The sequence below is a fragment of the Leucopleurus acutus genome (assembly GCF_964270905.1).
Source record: "Leucopleurus acutus genome assembly, chromosome: 4".
Lineage (NCBI taxonomy): Eukaryota > Metazoa > Chordata > Mammalia > Artiodactyla > Delphinidae > Leucopleurus > Leucopleurus acutus.
In genome coordinates, this window is record NC_139146.1 from 58,092,630 (window position 1) to 58,116,560 (window position 23,931).

Here is a 23,931-nt window from a genome sequence, read left to right on the forward strand (position 1 = left end):
AAAAGAATGAATGAAATTTGGTCATTGGATTGTTATCATAAACTTTGTATGCTCTGGTCTTCTACCTTATCCTAAAGCTGTGTATGTATATGTCTCATCTTCTCTAATAAAATTTAGTCTTTCAGAAAGTTTTAAAACTATATGTAATTTTTTATATCTTTCATTTATATGCTTGTAGATTTTTTCATTTGTTCATCAAAATCATTAAGTGCTTTTATATTTAGGGCTATTATACAATCAATATTTGATGAAAAATGAAAGACGTCATGAGTAAATTAATGTTTAGATTAATTAGATTAATTAGATTAATTAGATTAATTAATTAGAGATGAGCTCCATCATTTGTCTTCTTTGCTTAATTCTTCCAGACACCAATGACACAAATGATAAGTGATGGGATAGTGACCTGGAAAGAATATTTTTCTTTGTGCTGACTATTGTCATGTCATATTCAAACTCTTAAACTTTGACATAATTAAATCCTTTTCTAACCAATGTTACCAAAATGATCTGATGTGGATGATCTATTTTAAAGAGGATGTCACAATGTATTCACATTCAGGAAGCCATGAGCTCTAAATCTCTCCTCCTCTTCACCTGGAATATGTGTTGAGTGACTGTCATCTACTCCACAATTACAGCTTCTTGTATGATTTGCTAGTCAGTAGCATGAGAAGATCTGTACCTAGACTTGGCACAAATGGATTGTGTGATGGGAGTCCTGGGGAACATTTATGATGCTTGTGCTATTGAAACTGCTGTTCTGGGTTTTCTTTTTCCTGTTTCAAAGACTGTCCATGACAGTGGCAGAGACAGCCAATGATTTAAGAGTGAAGGATGGTGCTGCTGTTATAGCTGTCTCATCTGTGATGAATTGAGGCATAGCAAGCAAGAAGGAAAGAAGATGTGAAATAAGAGAAGAAGGATAGAAAATGACAGATTTAAAGCCATTCTCTAAAACATCTGCCAGTTTGTCCTGTGAGGTAAAATACACAATTTTAATTTTGAGAGATTTTATGGATTGTCATGCTAAATTTGTTTGAATCATGGTTTTAAATATAAATTCCCATCTATTTAACAATTATACTAGCCTGGGAGGAAATTCTATTTATTCTCTCTTCTTAGACTTCTTGAAATTTTGATTTTTTTTTTTGCTGAAATAGTACACAAAATACTGTTTTCAATAAAGTATGTGGTGAGATATTAAAAAATACTTTGTAAATGTTAGCTCTTTGCGCAGATATTTTTGCACCATGTTTTGCTCTCATTTGGAAAAACTTTATAAAATGTTGATAAGACCACCATGAATTTTCTAAAATTTGATTATGTAAACAAACATTTACAAAGCACATTCTATGTTATCTCTACAATGGTGGCTGCTATAAGAAACAAACAAGCAAACAAAAAGAAGGATAGGATACACTTTTACACCATTAAAACTTTAAAATATTGAATCAAATCTAACATTTGAATACACAAAACAATTGATGAACAAAGTCAGTATACAATATGGGCCAATAGGGAACACCCCTTTGAGATTTTGGTATAATCAGAAAGGGAAAGACCAGTGTTAACTAGCTTTATCATGAATGCTTTAATAAAACATCGATCATCAGATGAGTCAAGAGGGTAATTATAAGGATTCAAATTTTTACTCTAAGCTGTGTTAATCGAGAATTTAGTCATCTTTCATCATTCCTGTAGGACTGGGGAATGAATTTCAGAGGATGCAATTTGCATGGGATATGAAGAATTCCCTAAGAAGAAACTCATTCTAAGAAGAAGACCATAAGGCAGCTATGCCTGCTCTGAAAGCACTATCGCAGAATAGAAGAAGAGAGACAATTATGAATATGGCTGAACTCTTGCCAAGACACCATGGATTTGTACTTGTCCATAAGAAGCAGCAATCTCCCTGCAAGTCTATCATCACAAAAATCTCTGTGATGTATTGGGAGTACAAAGCAGCACTATTTGGGTGAGGTGTAACAGGGTAAATCACTCCAAAAGGTATGTGTAGGTGATCCTTTCTTGCTCCATCAGAGAACATAGAGCATAAACTAAATCCACAACCTTGGCTACATCTGTAGTGTGGGCATTCCAGAGGCAGTAGTTTCTGCACTGTATGGCACTGACATCAGCAGGAGTTGGTACCAGAGCCACTGCTGTGAGCAGTGTCACATCAGCCCCTGTGGGAGTGTCAGCACACAACTGCATTGAGCTTGTGTACCTGCACAGTCCCCATAGACATTGGATGACAACAAGACAATTAGGAACTTAAGTAGCTAAGGAAGAACAGCATATTGCAGTTGAAAACACTATTTTTTTTTTGTAAGTATACATACCCACACACACATATGTTTTGGGGTAATCTCAGATATAATTTTGGTGGGAATGTGGAAAGATAAGGGCATGGAAGTACCACATTGGTAGATTTATTAGTTTGTTCAAGCTATTATAACAAAATACCATAAGCTGGATGGCTTATAAATCACAATTTATTTCTCATAGTTCTGGAAACTGGAAAGTTTAAGATCATGGTACTGGGAGCTTCACTGTCTAGAGAAGGCCTTTTTCCTTGTTCAAAGATGACTGTCTTTTTCCTGTGTCCTCACATGGCAGACAGGGTTACCTGGGATCTCTTCTATAAGGGCACTAATCGCATTCATGAGGACTCTGCCCTCATGATCTAATCTCTTCCCGAAAGGCCCAATCTCCTAATACCATCACATTGGGTATTAAGTTTCAATATATGAATTGGCGGTGGGGGGGGGGGATTCAGTCTATAGTAGTAGAAGATGGAAAATTCAGAGAAATACCATTTTAATAACCATGGAGATCCCATCTCCTCCCTCCCTGGGACCTTGGGGTCAAGTCCACAGAAGGGTTTTGTATGGGCAGAAGAGAGTCTGTTTCTTGGATGGGTCAGGAAAACACTGTGCTTACTGCTTTGAGGAAAAGAATTTGGTAAATATGAAAACCACTGAGGCCATATATACACTGGGTTATTTTGAGTTCTACTCAGGATACTTTTTAATGCATACATTTAATTAAGTTTTTCCGGGAAAGGCTGGCCTGGAGTATATGGATTGCTAGCTCAAAGTATAATGTGTCCAATACGTAATGTGTCCACATGATAATGTTCTAAATTTTATCTTTAGTTAAATTGCTTTGCACACCCTGTCTTGTGAAACAGATGGTGAGCTTGGTGAGAACAGAGGCATATTTGTAATAGTAGAGTGTTTAGTGATGAACAGAGTGAACTTTAGAACTGAATCTTGGTTTTTCAGCTTACAGACTATGTAACTTTAAGCAAAATAGTTGACCTCAGTTCTCACATGTAAAATAAAAATGTAATAAATAGTAACAGTAATAGTAATCATACCATCTATTTCACGTGGTTGCTGGGAGATCAAATGTTTAGTATTTATAAAGAACTTGGAAGAGTCTTTCACACTTATTAACTATTCACTAAGTGCTAACTCCATTGATGTGCACTTAGAGCTGTTTGATTTATATTTCCTGTTTATCTAATTTGATGACAGAGAAATTTTCAACATAGCCCTACAACTTAACATCATTTATAATTAAAATTTACCCACAAGCAATATTTATATTTTAGTTCACTTAACAAAAATAATTTTAAAAAAATATAGTTAAAAAACAAAACATTTGTATATAATTGTGAAGATCAATTGTACTAATGAATCTCTACTCTGAAATTACAAAATGTCAAAATTTTTCATATATTACTTATTTAATATATCAATATAAAATGCAGAAGAAATAACAAAAAGTGCAATAAACCTCTACATAAGTTTTAAAACCCAAAGTTTTTTGGTATGGTTTGGAAAATAAAATCTCCACAATTCCAAGATTTTAGTCTAAAAATCCTCTTGTGGATTTCAATGATCTACAAAAATGATTATTCAGATATTCATGGAATTCATCCAGGACCTGTCAGAAAATCAGGGAGATAATTCCATATTTGATCATTTTTTGCTACACATGTATATATTGAAGGGATTCATAACTGTTGGATAATATTTGTAGCAAAGCAAATAAGATTTCTCTTTTAAGTTAATTGAGAAAAGTAAAGCCTATATAAAATTAATGTTATCAATGTAGAGAGCCATTTTAGATAATTTCTTTTTAAAACACTGGTATTTAAGCTTTTATTATTCCAATCAATACTTATTTTGACTATTCGTAGGTAAACCACTCTAGAAGGTGAATTGGAAGTGAGACAGACTGGGACGTGGGACACTTTGTTTCAGTGCTGCAGTGCTTGCACCTGTATATACCTCTCCTCAAGCAGCAAAATACAAAGAAACTATATGGGACTAAAAGTGACTGTATACATGCACAGTTGGGGAAATTTCTGCACAAAAGATACAAAGAGACCAAAAAAGCCTGACTGAAAAGTTTGAAGATCCATGAGCAAAGGCAGTGGTTCCAGAGCAAAAGCAGGGTACTGCACATGCACCAAGCACAAAACACCACCTAATGGGTGTGCAGACCATCTAAGCCACCCCTCTGGCCCAAACACTGGTCATACCCCTACCCTCACCCCATATAAGGAGCAAGCTCACCCCCTCTCAGGGAGCAAAGAAACAAAGGAACCTGTTGTTTGCTCTTGCTCCCCCACTGTTGCAACAGTGGTCATAATAAAGCCTTGCCTGGATTTCTTGTTTGGCCTCTGATCAATTTCTATTTATTAAGGAGTCCAAGAACCCTGGTTAGTAACAGAAGTATATAAAGAACACTTAATAGTTTTAAAATTTAGAATAGACTAGAAGAAAGTTACTATGGACTGAATGATGTCCCTCTAAAATTAATATGTTGAAGACCTAGACCCCAGTATCTCAGGATACGTATTTGAAGATAAGGCCTTTTAAAGAGCTAATTAGATTAAAAATGAGTCCATTAGAGCAGACTTCAACCCACCTCAGTCTGACTGGTGTTCTTATAAGAAAAGAAAAAAATACATCAGGGACATGTTTGCACATAGGAAAGACCACGTAGAGACACAGGATAAGGAGACCATCTGCAAGCCAAGGAGAGAGGCCTCAAAAGAAACCAAACCTCCCAACACCTGATCTTGGACTTCCAGCCTCCAGAATTGGAGGAAAATAAGCTTCTGCTGTTTAAGCAAACAAGTCCATGGTATTTTGTTTCAACAGCCCTAGAAAACTAATACAAAAGCATACCACTTTCTAAAATGATTTTGGGACCAGAATAGACTTTTTCACCTCTGAGTTCTCATCAGAAACTAGTGTCAATATTTGTAAAACATCTCATAATATGTAGTATTTTTCAGTTTATACTTGCTTAATCTATCATTCCATGTAGATTTTAAACCACTCAAGGACAAAAAATTCATGTATTATTTATTTATGTACTTGCTATATGTAGCATAGATTTATTGTAGGAGATAAACACTTGCCTGTTAAGTGAATGTTTGATTTTGTTTACCAGAGGGAAAACTGTAAAAGGAGAAATTATATAGATGTATCTAGGCCATAATGTATTATCATTAAGATGTTTATGAAAGCAAACACCAAGAGGGGAGAAAGTTCGGGTGAATTTATTGAATTGGTTTTGGGTATAGTAAGTATGAGTTCTTGGTTCTCATCTTTGTTAAAAATTACTTAATGCAACAAATATGGGATGAAGAGTCAAGAGAATAGAATATGTGAGAGTCACCAAGATATACACAAATAGTGAAGTTGTGTAAATAGATGGTATTTCATAGGAAAGAAGGGCAAGAACAAAACCTTGATAATCCTGCATATTAAAAAGTTGGATACAAGAAAAAGTGCCAGTGAATAAGTTGAAAAGGAACAAAAAGGAAAGAGCTGAATAGAAAAATCCAACACCACAGAGGAAAAACATTTGAGGAAGAGATAATCAAGCTTGTCAAATACTGAATATAAAGTAAAAGAGATGAGGACTGAAATAATAATTCTGAAGTGAAATACTAATAATAAACTTAGTAGTGAAACAGATAAAAATCTTCAAACAAAAGGAGAAAGAGTATATGTGTTAGATGCTACTATTGTTCATTGATATACAGTTCTCTTCTTCCAGGCACACAAAAGTCGACTCTTCCCTGTGACTTACAAAAGGGTGAGATCAGGTAACTAATATTCATTAATGAAATGTGAGGAAAAATAAAATATTACACCTTGACTAACTATTTAATTACCAAGAAAAGCCACACTGTGTCTTCTCCTACTGATAGGGAGACCCACATGATCCAGAGTACAGCTCTGGAAGGTCTCTGAGTTACTCTGTGGGCAGGATTCCACTATCCTGATTGATACAATGAGCTATGAAGAAATGGAAACAGGTTAAACTAGGCTAATCTTTTAGGTGTTTTCTGATAAATGACTAGTAAAAAGTAGAATGGCAGTTTGAGAAGTAAACAAAATTAAGGCAATGGTTTTTATGTGAGTGACATAATATTTTTGTAACCAAGGAAAATGAATGAGTAAAGAGGGTGATTGAAAACATAAGAGTGGTATAATGAATGGAAGGAATATTCAAAGAAAATAAGGCAAAATCCTCAGTTTCTTGGGAAATTTTATGAATAAAACTCATGGTTGAGTTTACCACAGGCTTGTGGATACAGTGTAAGTACCACCAAAGGCTAGCCAAGATATGAAGCTATGTAGAGAATGAGTGAGGAATGGAGGCATAGCTGAAATTGTATCTACTGCACCCAGGATTAGTAACAAGATGAATTTATGCAGACATGGATGATAGATGGGTAACTGTTAAGGTGTTGAGAGTATCTAAACATAATTAGTCATTCTTACTGTCAAGCTTGAACAAAGTTTAGAGGTAGCCAGGAGAATTGTTTAATTTCATCTGAAGAAGATCAAGGAAGGATGAAGACAGAAGATAATATGCTTGTAAGTGTTTTTGGAAGATAAGAGTCTGATCGGGAGATGGATTACGGGAAGCCATTTCACTTTTTTTTTTTGGAAAGGAAACAGGGAAGTTAACAATTTAAAAAAGGAAGAGATTATTTAATAAGGCTATAAGACAAAAGTAACCAAATAATATATAGAATAACCATTCCAACATGTATCAATCTTCAAAGTGTTTTTGATATTTTCTGCTAATTAAAAGGACCCATTCCAGCTAGAGTCACAAAAATATTTCAATATGGTCATATTAAACCTTTTGATGTTTTACCTTAGTGCTTATCTTTAAAGTTGTAATCATCTTTATGATGCTACTCTGAAACTGCTCCAAATTTACTATAGCAACTTACTTTGTGATGCCTCAACTTTTGGCACAGTGTTCTAAACAATTCTGAGGAACGACTAATGTAATCACTTTCAATAACTCAAGTGACAAAATTCTGCCATTTGCTTAAGAAAACTTCCAAAATAAGTTCAATTACCATTATGAGAAAAAGTTTCAACTTAGTCAACTCTGATTATAGTTGTTTTTTTTATTTTTAATTTCACACTACCTTGGCATTAACTTAACCATCAATCATTTCCCATCTGTATTCCTATAGTGTTTTCTTTATCCCTTCATTATAGCAATTGTCTCACTGTTGTGATTATTCTATCTCCTCCAAGAAGCTCTGCAAGGAGAAGGATTATTTTTTAATCTCAGTAACTATATTTAATAAGATTTCAATACATTTTATTTCAATAAATTATTCATCCAGGACAATAAAAGGCAAACTAATTTTCAAAGATGCTAAGCTGCTTAAGTTGAAATACTAGTCAACAAAAATCTATAGCCATCAGTTATATCTAAAATATTTCTAGAAAAAGGTTCTAAAATTTCCTCTGTCCATATGAGGTATAATCTTCAGAAGTGATCTTGAATTGTAGGGCATATATTGTATTAGATAAGATGAAGATATAATTACTAAAATATTGTATATGTAGGGAGCATTTTACAGCATATACATATTTTATACACATGTGATTCTTGAAACATCCATAAACAGCAGGCAGGACTGGCAATATTATCTTCCTATTTCAGAGGACAACACTAAAAGACTAAAATCTTGGTATTTTTTCTAAAATTACCCAACTACTAAATGACATTTGGATATTACCCAGTTTTCCTAGATCTGGGTTTGTATTTTTTCTAGTAAATCATTACATAAATTCAACAGGCAAAGAGTTATAAAAGAAAATGTCTATATTAAAGCAATGAAACCATAGAGAATAAGGGTAAAAATTGTATCTTGGGACTATTGATAATGTAGCAGAAAATTACTCTCTAAGGAGAATTTAAACATGAAGTGAATTTTTTTTGAATTTTATTTTATTTATTTTTTTATACAGCAGGTCCTTATTACTCATCAATTTTATACACATCAGTGTATACAAGTCAATCCCAATCACCCAATTCATCACACCACCACACCCACCCACCCACCACTTTTCTCCCTTAGTGTCCATACGTTTGTTCTCTACATCTGTGTCTCAATTTCTGCCCTGCAAACCAGTTAATCTGTACCATTTTTCTAAGTTCCACATATATGCGTTAATATACGATATTTGTTTTTCTCTTTCTGACTTACTTCACTCTGTATGACAGTCTCTAGATCCATCCACGTCTCTACAAATGAGGCAATTTCGTTCCTTTTTATTGCTGAGCAATATTCCACTGAATATATGTATCACATCTTCTTTATCCATTCGTCTGTTGATGGACATTTAGGTTGCTTCCATGACCTGGCTATTGTAAATAGTGCTGCAATGAACATTAGGGTGAATGTGTCTTTTTGAATTATGGTTTTCTCTGGGTATATGCCCAGTAGTGAGATTGCTGGATCATATGGTAATTCTATTTTTAGTTTTTTAAGGAACCTCCATATTGTTGTCCATAGTGGCTGTATCAATTTACATTCCCACCAACAGTGCAAGAGGGTCCCCTTTTCTCCACACCTTCTCCAGCATTTGCTGTTTGTAGATTTTCTGATGATGCCCATTCTAACTGGTGTGAGGTGATACGTCATTGTAGTTTTGATATGCATTTCTCTAATAATTCGTGATGCTGAGCAGCTTTTCATGTGGTTCATGTGGCCATCTGTATGTCTCCTTTGGAGAAATGTCTATTTACATCTTCTGCCCATTTTTGCACTGGGTTGTTCATTTTTTAATATTGAGCTGCATGAGCTGTTTATATATTTTGGAGATTAATCCTTTGTCCATTGATTTGTTTGCAAATACTTTCTCCCATTCTGAGGGTTGTCTTTTTGTTTTGTTTATGGTTTCCTTTGCTGTGCAAAAGATTTGAAGTTTCATAAGGGCCCATTTACTTATTTTTGTTTTTATTTCCATTACTCTAGGAGGTGGATCAAAAAAATCTTGCTGTGATTTATGTCACAGAGTGTTCTTCCTATGCTTTCCTCTAAGAGTTTTATAGTGTCCGGTCTTACATTTAGGTCTCTAATCCATTTTGAGTTTATTTTTGTGTATGGTGTTAGGGAGTGTTCTAATTTCATTCTTTTACATGTAGCTGTCCAGTTTTCCCAACACCACTTATTGAAGAGACTGTCTTTTCTCCATTGTATATCCTTGCCTCCTTTGCCATAGATTAGTTGACCATAGGTGTGTGGGTTTATCTCTGGGCTTTCAATCTTGTTCCATTGATCTATGTTTCTGTTTTTGTGCCAGTACAATATTGTTGTTATTACTGTAGCTTTGCAGTATAGTCTGAAGTCAGGGAGTCTGATTCCTGCAGCCCTGTTTTTTTCCCTCAAGACTGCTTTTGCTATTGGGGGTCGTTTGTCTCTATACAAATTTTAAGATTTTTTTGTTCTACTTCCGTAAAAAATGCCATTAGTAAATTGATAAGGATTGCATTGAATCTGTAGATTGCTTTGGGTAGTATACTCATTTTCACAATATTCATTCTTCCAATCCAAGTAGATGGTATATCTCTCCATCTGTTGGTATCACCTTTAATTCCTTTCATCAGTGTCTTATAGTTTTCTGCATACAAGACTTTTTGCTCCCTAGGTAGGTTTCTTCCTAGGTATTTTATTCTTTTTGTTGCAATAATAAATGGGAGTGTTTCCTTAATTTCTCTTTCAGATATTTCATCATTAGTGTATAGGAATGCAAGAGATTTCTGTGCATTAATTTTGTATCCTGCAACTTTCAAATTCATTGATTAGCTCTAATAGTTTTCTGGTGGCACCTTTACGATTCTCTATGTATTGTATCATGTCGTCTGCAAATAGTGACTGTTTTACTTCTTCTTTCCCAATTTGTATTATTTTTTTTCTTTTATTCTCTGATTGCCATGGCTAGGAATTCCAAAACTATGCTGAATAATAGTGGTGAGAGTGAACATCCTTGTTTTGTTCTTGATCTTAGAGGAAATGCTTTCATTTTGTCACCATTGAGAATGATGTTGCTGTGGGTTTGTCATATATGTCCTTTATTATGTTGAGGTAGGTTCCCTCTATGCCCACTTTCTGGAGAGTTTTTATCATAAATGGGTGTTGAATTTTGTCAAAAGCTTTTTCTGCATCTATTGGGATGATCATATGGTTTTTATTCTTCAATTTGTTAAAATGGTGTGTCATATTGATTGATTTACATATATTGAAGAATCCTTGCATCCCTGGGATAAATCCCATTTGATCATCATGTATGATCCTTTTAACGTGTTGCCGGATTCTGTTTGCCAGTATTTTGTTGAGGATTTTTGCATCTATATTCATCAGTGATATTGGTCCGTAATTTTCTTTGTTTGTAGTATTTTTGTCTGGTTTTTGTATCAGGGTGAAGGTGGTCTCATAGAATGCTTTTGGGAGTGTTCTTTCCTCTGCAAATTTTGAAAGAGTTTGAGAAGGATGGGTGTTAGCTTTTCTCTAAATGTTTGATAGAATTCACCTGTGAAGGCATCTGGTCTTGGACTTTTGTTTGTTGGAGTATTTTTTAATCACCGTTTCAATTTCATTACTTGTGATTGGTCTGTTCATATTTTCTACTTCTTCCTGGTTCAGTCTTGGAAGGTTATAACTTTCTAAGAATTTGTCCATTTCTTCCAGGTTGTCCATTTTATTAGCGTGGAGTTCCTTGTAATAGACTCTTAGGAGGCTTTGTATTTCTGCGGTGTCCGTTGTAACTTCTCCTTTTTCATTTCTAATTTTATTGATTTGAGTCCTCTCCCTCTTTTTCTTGATGAGTCTGACTTATGGTTTATCAATTTTGTTTATCCTTTCAAAGAACCAGCTTTTAGTTTTATTCATCTTTGCTATTGTTTTCTTTGTTTCTATTTCATTTATTTCTGCTCTGATCTTTGATTTATTTCCTTCTGCTAACTTTGGGTTTTGTTTGTTCTTCTTTCTCTAGTTCCTTTAGGTGTAAGGTTAGATTTTTTATTTGAGACTTTTCCTGATTCTTGAGGTAGGCTTGTATAGCTATAAACTTCACTCTTAGAACAATTTTGCTGCATCCCAGAGGTTTTGGATCGTCGTGTTTTCATTGTCATTTGTCTCTAGGTATTTTTTGATATCCTCTTTGATTTTTTCAGTTATCTCTTGGTTACATAGCAGCGTATTTTTAGCCTCCATGTGTTTGTGTTTCTTACTTTTTTTCCCTGTAATTCATTTCTAATCTCATAGCATTGTGGTCAGAAAAGTTGCTTGATATGATTTCATTGTTATTAAATTTACTGTGGCTTGATTTGTGACCCAAGATGTGACCTATCCTAGAGAATGTTTTATGCGCCCTTGAGAAAAAAGTGTAATCTGCTGTTTTTGGATGGAATGTCCTATAAATATCAATAAAATCTATCTGTTCTATTGTGTCATTTAAAGCTTCTGTTTACTTATTCATTTTCATTTTGGATGATCTGTCCATTGGTGTAAGTGAGGTGTTAAGGTCCCCCACTATTACTGTGTTACTGTCGATTTCTTCTTTTATAGCTGTTAACATTTGCCTTATGTATTAAGGTGCTCCTATGTTGGGTGCATATATATTTATAATTGTTATATATTCTTCTTGGATTGATCCCTTCATCTTTATGTAGTGTCCTTCCTTGTCTCTTGTAACATTCTTTATTTTAAAGTCTATTTTATCTGATATGAGTATTGCTACTCCAACTTTCTTTTGAATATCTTTTTCTATCCCCTCACTTTCAGTCTGTATGTGTCCCTAGGTCTGAAGTGGGTCTCTTGTAGACAGCATATAGAGGGGTCTTATTTTTGTATCCATACAGCAAACCTGTGTCTTTTGGTTGGAGCATTTAATCCATTCACATTTAAGGTAATTATCGACATGTATGTTCCTATGATCATTTTCTTAATTGTTTTGGGTTTGTTTTTGTAGGTGCTTTTCTTCTCTTTTGTTTCCCACTTAGAGAAGTTCCTTTAGCATTTGCTGTAGAGCTGGATTTGTGGTGCTGAATTCTCTTAGCTTTTGCTTGTCTGTAAAGCTTTTGATTTCTCCATTGAATCTGAATGAGATTGTTGCCGGGTAGAGTAATCTTCATTGTAGTTCTTCCCTTTCATCACCTTAAGTATATCATGCCACTCCCTTCTGGCTTGTAGAGTTTCTGCTGGGAAATCAGCTGGTAACCTTATGGGAGTTTCCTTGTATGTTATTTGTCATCTTTCCCTTGTTGCTTTTAATAATTTTTCTTTGTCTTTAATTTTTGCCAGTTTGATTAATATGTGTCTCAGCATGTTTCTCTTTGGGTTTATCCTGTATGGGATTCTCTGCACTTCCTGGAGTTGGGTGGCTATTTCCTTTCCCATGTTAGGGAAGTTTTTGACTATAATCTCTTCAAATATTTTCTCAGGTCCTTTCTCTCTCTCTCTTCTCCTTCTGGGACCCCTATAATATGAATGTTGTGTTTAATGTTTTCCCAGAGGTCTCTTAGGCTGTCTTCATCTCTTTTCATTTTTTTTTCTTTATTCTGTTCTGCAGCAGTGAATTTCACCATTCTGTCTTCCACGTCACTTATCCATTCTTCTGCCTCAGTTATCTGCTATTGATTCCTTCTAGTGTAGTTTTCATTTCAGTTATTGTATTGTTCATCTCTGTTTGTTTGTTCTTTAATTCTTCTAGGTTTTTTTAAAAACATTTCTTGTATTTTCTCAATCTTTGCCTCCATTATTTTTCCGAGGTCCTGGATCATCTTCCCTATCATTATTCTGAATTCTTTTTCTGGAAAGTTGCCTATCTCCACTTCATTTAGTTGCTTTTCTGGGGTTTTATCTTGTTTCTTCATCTGTTACATAGCTCTTTGCCTTTTCATCTTGTCCATCTCTCTGTGAATGTGGTTTTTGTTCCACAGGCTGCAGGATTGTAGTTCTTCTTGCTTCTGCTGTCTGCCCTCTGGTGGATGAGACTTTCTAAGTGGCTTGTGCAAGTTTCCTGATCAGAGGGACTGGTGGTGGGTAGAGCTGACTGTTGCTCTGGTGGGCAGAGCTCAGTAAAACTGTAATTTACTTGACTGCTAATGGGTGGGGCTGGGTTCCCGCCCTGTTGGTTGTTTGGCCTGAGGCAACCCAACATTGGAGCCTACCTGGGCTGTTTGGTGGGGCTAATGGCCGACTCTGGGATGGCTCACGACAAGGAGTGCTTCCCAGAACTTCTGCTGCCAGTATCCTTGTCCCCATGGTGAAACAGAGCCACCTCTCACCTCTGCAGGAGACCCTCCAACACTAGCAGGTAGGTCTGGTTCAGTATCCCCTGGGGTCACTGCTCCTTCCTTTGGGTCCCGATGCTCACACTAATTTGTGTGTCCCCTCCAAGAGTGGAGTCTCTGTTTCCCCCAGCCCTCTCAGAGTCCTCCAATCAAATCCCACTAGCCTTCAAAGTCTGATTTTCTAGGAATTCCTCCTCCCATTGCTGGACCCCCAGGTTGGGAAACTGTCGTAGGGCTCAGAACCTTCACTCCAGTGGGTCGACTTCTGTGGTATAAGTGTTCTCTAGTCTGTGAGTCACCCACCCAGCTGTTAAGGGATTTGATGTTACTGTGACTGCTCCCCTCCTACCATCTCATTGTGGCTTCTCCTTTGTCTTTGGATGTGGGGTGTCTTTTATGGTGAGTTCCAGTGTCTTCCTGTCAATGATTGTCCAGCACCTAGTTGTGATTCTGTTGTTCTTGCAAGAGGGAATGAGAGCATGTCCTTCTACTCCTCCATCTTGGTTCCTAATCCGAAGTGAAATTTTAAATGTGCTATACCTAACAAGGTTGTAATATGGAATAAAACTCTACTTGTATTGTTATGAATTAAAATTTAAATAATTACTTATAAAATTAAAGTTATGTAAACCACAAATTATAAGAAGTAAAAATTATGATTGAGGGGGAAAAGGCAAACATTAACATAGTCCACTGTTATCAAATACACATCTAACTTCTTTCAAGGTCTGAATCTTCTTTAGAACAACATGCAATATAGAGGTCAAGCACTGAAGGGTCAAAAATAATGGGAAAGATAAACACCATTTATTTCCCTATGAAGAAAATGTATAGCTAGACTAATGATGCAGTACTTACATTATGATGACATACAGGCTCTTAAGACTTATGTTTAAAGCTGGGCCCAGGAAAATAATAATGTACAGTTGTGCATAGTTGTGAATGATGGTGGTAACATCCGTGTTACATTGTCCTTGCTGACTAATCACTCTTGTTTATTGTAATCTACTATAGGGGCAAAATTTTTGTAGAACACTAAAGTTCAATCTAATGGATAAAGATTTTATATTGCCTTTGGGATGCTATTCTACAAAGGCATCATTTCAGGTCTCACATTTGTATCAGATTAATGCCTTGGTTGTTTGCAAAAGTTTGTGCTGTTCTGAAAAATTCTGTTAACCAAAGTCAGAGAATTTCCCTATAATTCATCTTTCTTTTTCCTCTTTCACTATCATTTTACTCATAATAAGGTGACAAAATAAAATGTGTATCTTTTGTGTATAAGAACAAAGGTGTTGATTCAGAAGACTAGATTTCAGATCTGAATTTTTCTACTTACTAGCTAAATGTCCATAGGCAAGTTACTTATAATTTATCTATTAGTTTTCCTTTTTCTTTCTCTTTTTATTCTTTTTTAAAAATTGTTTTATTTTTATTGAAGTATAATTGATTTAAAATGTTATGTTAGTTTCAGGTATACAGCAAAGTGATTCAGTTACATATATATCTGTATGTTTATATTCAGTTATTCATATATATTCTTTTCCATTATAGATTATTACAAGATATTGAGTATACTTCCCTGTGCTATTCAGTAGGTCCTTATTAATTTTCTTAAAGAATAAACAATATGAAATTAATACCTATCACTTAGGATAAATATTAAATAACATAATACTTATCCAAGAACACAAAGTCATGCCTTTTATATAGTAGGTACTGATTATATATTTGTGTAATATTCTGCTATTGTTTCTCCAAAAAGTATACTTTCCTTCTTCATTACCATCAGAACCCTTTATGCTACATGAACTAGAATTGGTGCTTGTTATCAGCTCCATCCTTTTTCAGTCAAGGATGATCCATTAAATGAGTCATAGCAGAAGTTAGGTTGTGCTTTCCTTCTTATAGGCCATATCCTTCTCCCTTGGATGTTATTTTTATTTAGGCTGGAAAACAGATGCAGTGACTGATGATGCAGCAGCCATCTTGAAACCAAAAGGATAGAATATACCCTTAAGGTATTAGAATGTCCAAGTGATAATTAGAAAATGTCTGTTTCCTTGATGTCATCATGTTTTTACCCATCCTAAAATGCTTATCTCTGGACATATTAGAAAACATGAGAAAGATGAACAACTATTTCATTAAGGCATTCTATCAGGTATTCCATTGAATGCAAATAAATACAATCCTCATTGAATTAAGGTTTGATGGATCTAATGATGTATTTTCTTAGAGTCATTTCTGCTATGTAAGATCTTACCTTATATGATGTTATGACTATCATAGTCTAATTGGATAAAGATAGTTTATTTTAAAATTCTTCTTAAAATTATTCTTCTTATCTTAAAATTATTTATCAACTTTATAAGAAACAATAAAAGCTAATTGGTAAATAAAATAGGAACTATTGAGTGCCTACTATGTTCAAAAAGCACTGCACTCTAAATAAATGGCAACACAGTTTTATGTAAACCACCTGGTGGCCACAAAGCAAAAACCTATAGTAGATTTACAAAAGATAAAGAAAAGAGAATTAGAACATACCAATACAGAAAATCACTACTTCACAAAGGAAGGTGTCAAGAACACCAACAAAAAAAAAAAAGGAACTAAAAAATAGCCAGAAAACAATTAAAACATGCCATTAGTAAGTCCGTACCTAGAAACAACTAATATAAATGTAAATGAATTGAAATCTCTAATCAAAAGTCACATAGAGTGGCTAGATAGATTGAATAAAAAAAGAAAAAAAAAACAATATGCTGCCTACAAGAGACGAGAGACTACTTCAATTTTAATGACATACATAGGCTCAAAGTAAATGGGTGAAAAAAGATATTTCATACTAGTGGAAATAAAAAAAGACCAGGAGTAGCTATACTTATATCAGACAAAATAGACTTTAAGCCAAAAACAGTAACAAAGGACAATGAAGGTCCTTATATGAGGATAAAGTGCTCAATTCCTCAAGTAGAAATCATAAATATATATATGTACACAACATTGGAGTACCTAAATATGTTAAGCAAATACTAACTGATCTGAAGAGAAAAATAGACAACAATACAATAGTAGGGGACATCAATACCCTACTTTCAGCAATGGATAGATCATCCCAACAGAAGATGAATAAAGAAACCTTGGACTTGAACCATACTTTAGAACAAATGGACCTAAGAGACAATTATAGATCATTCCATCCAACAACAACAGGATACACATTCCTCTCAATTGCACACAGAACATTCTTCAGAATGAATTATATGACAGAACACAAAACAAATCTTAGCAAATTTAAGAAGATTGAAATCATACCAAGTACCTTTTCTGATCACAAAATATGAAAACAGAAATTAATAATAGGAGGAAAGCTGGATAATTTACAAATATATATAAATTAAACAACATACTCCTGGGTCAAATGGGTCAAAGAATAAATCAGAAAGGAAGCAAAACATATCTTAAAACAAATGAAAATTGAAAAATAAAAACATATCAAACCTATGGGATGCTACAAAAGCAATTCTAAGAGGAAAGTGTATAGCAATAAATCAGTATATTAAGAAAAAAGAAAGACCTCAAATAGACAACTTAACTTTCATTTTATGGACCTAGAAAAAGAAGAACAAAATAAGCTTAAAGTCAGCAGAAGAAAGGAAATAACAAAGATCAGTGCAGATATAAATGAAATAGGGACCAGAAAAACAATTGAAACAATCAATAAAACTAAGAGTTGATATTCTGAAAAGAAAACAAAACTGACAAGCATTTAGCTAGACTAACTAAGTAAAAGTAGAGAAAACTCAAATAAATAAAATCAGAAATGAAAAGAGACACTCCAACTGATAGTACAGAAATGCAAAGGATTATAATAGACTACTATGAATATTAGAATGCCTGGGCTTCCCTGGTGGCACAGTGGTTGAGAGTCCTCCTGCTGATGCAGGGGACATGGGTTCGTGCCCTGGTCCGTGAAAATCCCACATGCCACAGAATGGCTGGGCCCGTGAGCCATGGCCACTGGGCCTGCGCGTCTGGAGCCTGTGCTCCACAACAGGAGAGGCCACACAGTAAGAGGCCCGTGTACCACAAAAAAAAAAAAAAAAAGGATGCCAACAAGTTGGATAATCTAGAGAAAATGGGTAAATTCCTAGAAATAGAGCATTTACCAAGACTGAATCATGAATAAATAGAAAATATTAAAAGATCAATAATGAATAAGGAGATTCAATTAGTAATCAAGAACCTCCCCAGAAGAAAAGCTCAGGGTCACATGGTTTTACTGGTGAACTCTACCAAACATTAAAAAGGAATTAATGTCAATCCTTCTCAAACTCTTCCAAAAAATTTAAGATAAAGGAATAGTCCCAAATTCATTTTAAGAGGCCAGCATTATTCTGATATCAAGGCCAGATAAGGACACTACAATAAAAAACAAACAAACAAAAAACAATAGACAAATATCCCTAATGAATATAGATGCAAAGATTCTCAATGTAACGTTAACAAAACAAACTGAATGGCACATTAAAGGATCATACATCATGATCAAGTGCAGTTTATCACTAGGATGCAAGGATTATTCAACATGCCTAAATTAATAACTGTAATATACCACACTAATGAAATGAAGGATAAAAATCATATGATCATCTTTAAAGATGCAGAAAAAACATTTAACAAAATATATTTGTTCATGATAAAAAATTGTCAACAAATTGTATATGGAAGGAACATACCTCAACATAATAAAGGCCATATATGACAAACCCACAGCTAACACCAAACTCAACAGTGAAAGCTTGAAATCTTTTCTCCTAAAGTCAGAAACAAGACAAAGGTGCCCACTCTCACCACTCTCAGTTAACATAGTGCTGGAAGTCCTAACTAAAACAATCAGGCAAGACAAAGAAAAGAAAGAAAAGACATTCAAATCAGAAAGGAAGAAGTAAAATCATCTTTGTTTGAAGGTGATATGCTATTATATGTAGAACATCCTAAAGACTCCACCAAAAAGCCTGTTAGAATTAATCAACAAATTCAATTTAATCCGTTAATTTGCAGGATACAAATTAACACTGAAAAGTCAGCTGTGTTTCTATACAGTAACAACAAAATATCTGAAAAAAAATAAGTTAAATAATCCTATTTACAATAGCATCTAAAACAGTAAAATACTTAGGAATGAATTTGACCAAGAAGGTAAAAGATCTTGTACGTGAAATTACAAGATGCTGATGAAAGAAACTGAAGACAATACAAACAAATGAAAAGATATTCATGTTCATTAATTAAAGAATTAATGTTGCTAAAATTTTCACACCACTAAAAACCATCTATAGATCCAGTGAAATTTCTTTCAAAATTCTAATGGCATTTTTCACAGTAAGAGAAAAAACTATCCTAAAATTTGTAGGAAATCACACAAGACACTGAATAGCCAAAAAATATCCTGAGAAAGAAAGAAAAAAGAAAGCCTGAGGCATCACACTTCAAGTTATACTATAAAGATATAGTAACCAAAACAGTATAGTACTGGTATAAAAACAGACACATAAACTAATGCAACATAATAGAGAGTCCAGAAATAAACCCTTGTATATATGGTCAACTAATATTTAACGCAGGAACTAAGAATACTCAATGGGGAAAGGATAGTCTTCTCAATAAATGGTGTTTGGAAAACTGGATAACTACATGCAGAAAAACAGAGTTGAATCCCTATCATACAACACTCAGAAAAATTAACTTGAAGTGGATTAAAGAATTAAACATAACTGAAACCTTAAAACTTCCTAGAAGAAAAAATAGGGGAAAACCTCCTCAACAATGGTTTTGACAAAAATCTTTTGAATATGACACCAAAATCACAAGCAGTAAAAGCAAAAACCAATAATGAGGACTACATCAAACTAAAAAGCTTCTTTACAGCAAAAGAAACCATCAACAAAATGAAAAGGCAATCCACAAAATAGAAGAAAATGTTTGCAAACCATATATCTGATATGAGATTAATATACTATATATATAAAGAACTTGTAAAACTCAATAACAGAAAAAGAAATAATCTAATTTAAAAAATGAGCAGAGGAACTGAATAAACATTTTTCCAAAGAAGACATACAGATGCCCAACAGGTACATGAAAAAGTTCTCAGCATCACTAATTATCAGGGAAATACAAATCAAAACCACAATGAGGTATCATCTTATACATGTTAGAATGGCTTTCAACAAAAACACAAGACATAACAAGTGTTGTCAAGGATTTGGAGAAAAGGGATCTCGTATGTACTGTTGGTGTAAATGTAAACTGATGAAGCCACTATGGAAAACAATATAAAGGTTCATCAATAAATTAAATATAAAACTACCATATGATCCAGTAATTCCATGTCAGGTTATACATCCAAAGGATATAAAAACAGAATATTGAAGAGATATATGATCTCATTTGTTGTTGCAACATTATTCACAATAGCCAAGATATGGAAACAACCTAGGCTGCTGTCAACTAATGAATGAATAAAGAAGATGTCACATATGTGTTACTAGATAGAAAGGGGTTTTCCTCATTGATTGATATTTTGAGTCATCTGAGAAGTTTTGCTTTAAAATATTGGTTTTCCAATTATATCATAATCTCTAGAGATTTAGTATGGACAACAGATATGATTCATTTTGAGAAATATTGCCCGTAGGGTTAGCCACTCCTAATCAAATATTAAATAGGGAAAACCATACTCTTCCAGAGTGGAACCTATGAAAAATGCAGAGTTGAATTACAGGAATTTTTATATTTCTGTAAAACATAGTTAATGTTTTGTCTGATTTTTAAAAATTTCCAATGCATTCTAATTCATTCAATGTGTAATTATTTCATTCTGTTGATCTGTACTGCTAAAAAAATTATTTCAACATCTGCTGGTTTTTAGTTATTTGTTTCTGCTAGAGGACCAGTGTGTGCATGTGTGTGTGTGTGTGTGTGTGTGTGTGTGTGTGTTCTAATGGTTTGCATCTTTGGATTCTAATATATATGAAATCCACTCTACATATTAACAGAATTCTGGCTAATGGCAATTACTTTTGTGTTAGTGTTTTAAATGTTATATAACTTATATAGTACCAAGTATCTTTTATTTAAGCTATATAAACATAACCAGATAAACTAATTCTGCAAGCAAAATTTCTACAAACTTAGAGTATCCCTTGAACAAACAGTGGGAAATGTTTGTAGGTTTGTATTTAATAGTTTATATTATTTAGTTTAGGCACAACACAATATAATTAAACCAAAATAAGACTGCATACAAAGTCCATGTGCTTGAAAATCCTGTGATTTTACACATCTATATGAGTCTAGTTTGGCATAGGTACATCTAGTGAAACCCTAATCCATTTCTCTGAGAAGCAGCAAAAGTAAGACAAGCTCAAATGACCATGTATTACAAACAGAATTTTCATGTAGGTTTAGGAAAGCGTTTCAAGACTAAATTTTAAATTGATTTTAATATCAGTTTAGGGGGTGTGTCTTTTAGACTGTATTCAATGGAGATTCTCTGAAGAATTTTGAAGAATGGAACGGCAGAATGAAATCTATATTTTAGAAAAATTAATTTGGCAGTTTTACATTAAATGGATTGGCAGAAATAACAGTTTAAAGACAAAAAAAATCAGTTAGGAAGCCATTTCTGTGTTTTGAGTTAAATGTGGTAGTAAAGAGCTAGAGGAATAGCAATAGAAATATGACAACTAGAGAAATACATAAGATTTCAATACAAACTCAGAAATAAAGCAAGGACATCAAAAATAGCTCAAGTTCTAATTCCATGTAGTCTAAAGAATTTTGATGAACATTAAAAAAAAAAGAGGAGAAGGGAAAAGAGAAAATACCTGAATACATAATATAAGCCATTGAAGACATAGCAGAACTAGAATAAGCATGGAGCCTAGATTAAAAAACTAGGTAAACAATTCTAAATTCCTCCTTAGGGACAGTGTTCAATGGAAGGTTTCCTAGAATAACACTGATTGTCATTTGTTAGTTGTTATAAAGGGCCTTTCTTCATTAGACTGAAAACCATCTCCCCTGCTAGACAATTTGCCAGGTTCAATTTACTGCCTTTGTATCCAAGAAAGGTCTTTTGATGCATCATCAGTGTACTCTTACCAACCCCCTTCTAGTTCTTTTGTTGATCTGGGATGATGATCAAGTGAATCAAGTAATACTAAGATTGGGCTTCCCTGGTGGCGCAGTGGTTGGGAGTCCGCCTGCCGATGCAGGGGACACGGGTTCGTGCCCCGGTTCGGTGGGATCCCACGTACCGTGGAGTGGCTGGGCCCATGGGCCATAGCCGCTGGGCCTGCGCGTCCGGAGCCTGTGCTCCGCAGCGGGAGAGGCCGTGACGGTGAGAGGCCCGCGTACCGCAAAAAAAAACAAAGAAAAAGAAATACTAAGATTGGGCTTCCCTGGTGGCGCTGTGGTTGAGAGTCCACCTGCCGATGCAGGGCACACGGGTTCGTGCCCCGGTCCGGGAAGATCCCACATGCCGCTGGGCCACAACAGCGAGAGGCCCGCGTACCGAAAAAAAAAAAAAGAAACACTAATATCTTTCTATAAACTATATTTTACTTTGGATCTGAAAAGATCCTTATAAAAGAAAAAGGGCTAGATAAATTCTCCCTTATTTTTCCAAATCTGTTATAAACCTACACAGATTTGATGTTTCAGCGATATGATTTCGATGTGATTATTTTCTAGAAGTGTTTTGTTAGTCTGTCCCTTACGCTAAACTTTTAAGTTATTAAACAAATGGTCAAGAGGAATTTAAAATACAAATGTGAATTATTCACTACAGTTAATTTGGTTCAACACTGTTGAAAATGGCTATGTTCTATTTGAAACATGTAGAATTATTCAGAGAATCATAGCTAAAATTTTAAGTAAAATTAAAAAATATAAAATCCAGAACTCCTGCATACAGCAATTCCAAATATAATTATTCCATTTTTAGATGAGCCTATTGATGCATATATTGATACAAGTTCAATTATTTACTTACAAATACATAGCTAGATTTTAGCAGAACTAGAACTAGATCCCAATAATTCAGTCTTCAGATCCCAATAATTCAGAACTAGAACTAGATCCCAATAATTGTCTTTCATTGTTTTTGCCCTTATTCTCAATGCCCTTCAATAGTTATTGCAATTATTGTTTTAGACAGAAAATACTGTGTTTTGGATGTATAATGTTAAGGGAGAATGATCAACATAAGGGATGTAAATTGAATAATAATGAAAAATTAGTCTTGGGTCCTTGACAAGAACCAAAAGCACACTATAATTAATTGCAGCTGTTTTCACATAGCAACTGTGCAGTTTCCCTTTCTTCCCAGGAGTTGCTGAATCAGGCAATGCAGCAAAGTTGATGTATACCTTCCGTGGAAATGAGATGTTTTAGATGCACTGTTCTCAGATGCCAGGATGGATGACAGTGTGAGATATAATCCTTTCCTGTTTAATGCAACACAAACCAATCTACATTCTAGAAGTCATTTGATTTCTCCCGTCTGTAGTGCTATCAGATAGCAACTAGCTCTCTGGGGACTCCATTCATGCTGAGATTGCACTAGCTAGTGATTATACTGCTGAATCAGTCTGTAATCAATCTTGCATCCTAAGGATCTTTGGAGTTTTTCTTTTGATCACCAAGTAATGGGAAACACAGCATGCTAAAGAATAATATGGTTTCATCTAATTGAAGCTCCATTGAAAAGGCCTCTGGGTACTCTTTTATTCACCTTTCAATAAAAGTGTTCATAAGGTAGTCAATTTCTAAAGTCAAAACAGATAATTCTTATAGAGTTTGCTTGATTTATCTTGGGTGTAAATGCGTCATTTAAAAATGTATGAGTTTTCAAAACAAATATAATTTTCTAAGATAAAAATGTGCTTTTCTTCTCTTCTTTTCTCTATTTATGGTCAATCCAGATACAGCCATTGATATTTGGATAACTACCCAGATGGGCTTCATAATTAGGGGATGCCCTCCCCAATTTGTAGATATAAATAACAAGAATTTAAAGGACAATGAAAATTATTTTGCTGTGCAGAGTATTTCCTAATAGGCAGAGACTGTGAGGAAAACATGATCAGAAATCTCAGTTTTCAGCTGCTGCCAAAATTTTATATGTATATGAAGCAATAATTCAGGCTACACAGAAACTGAAAAGATACATACTACTGGAAAGAAGATAGAGGTAAACACAGGGCA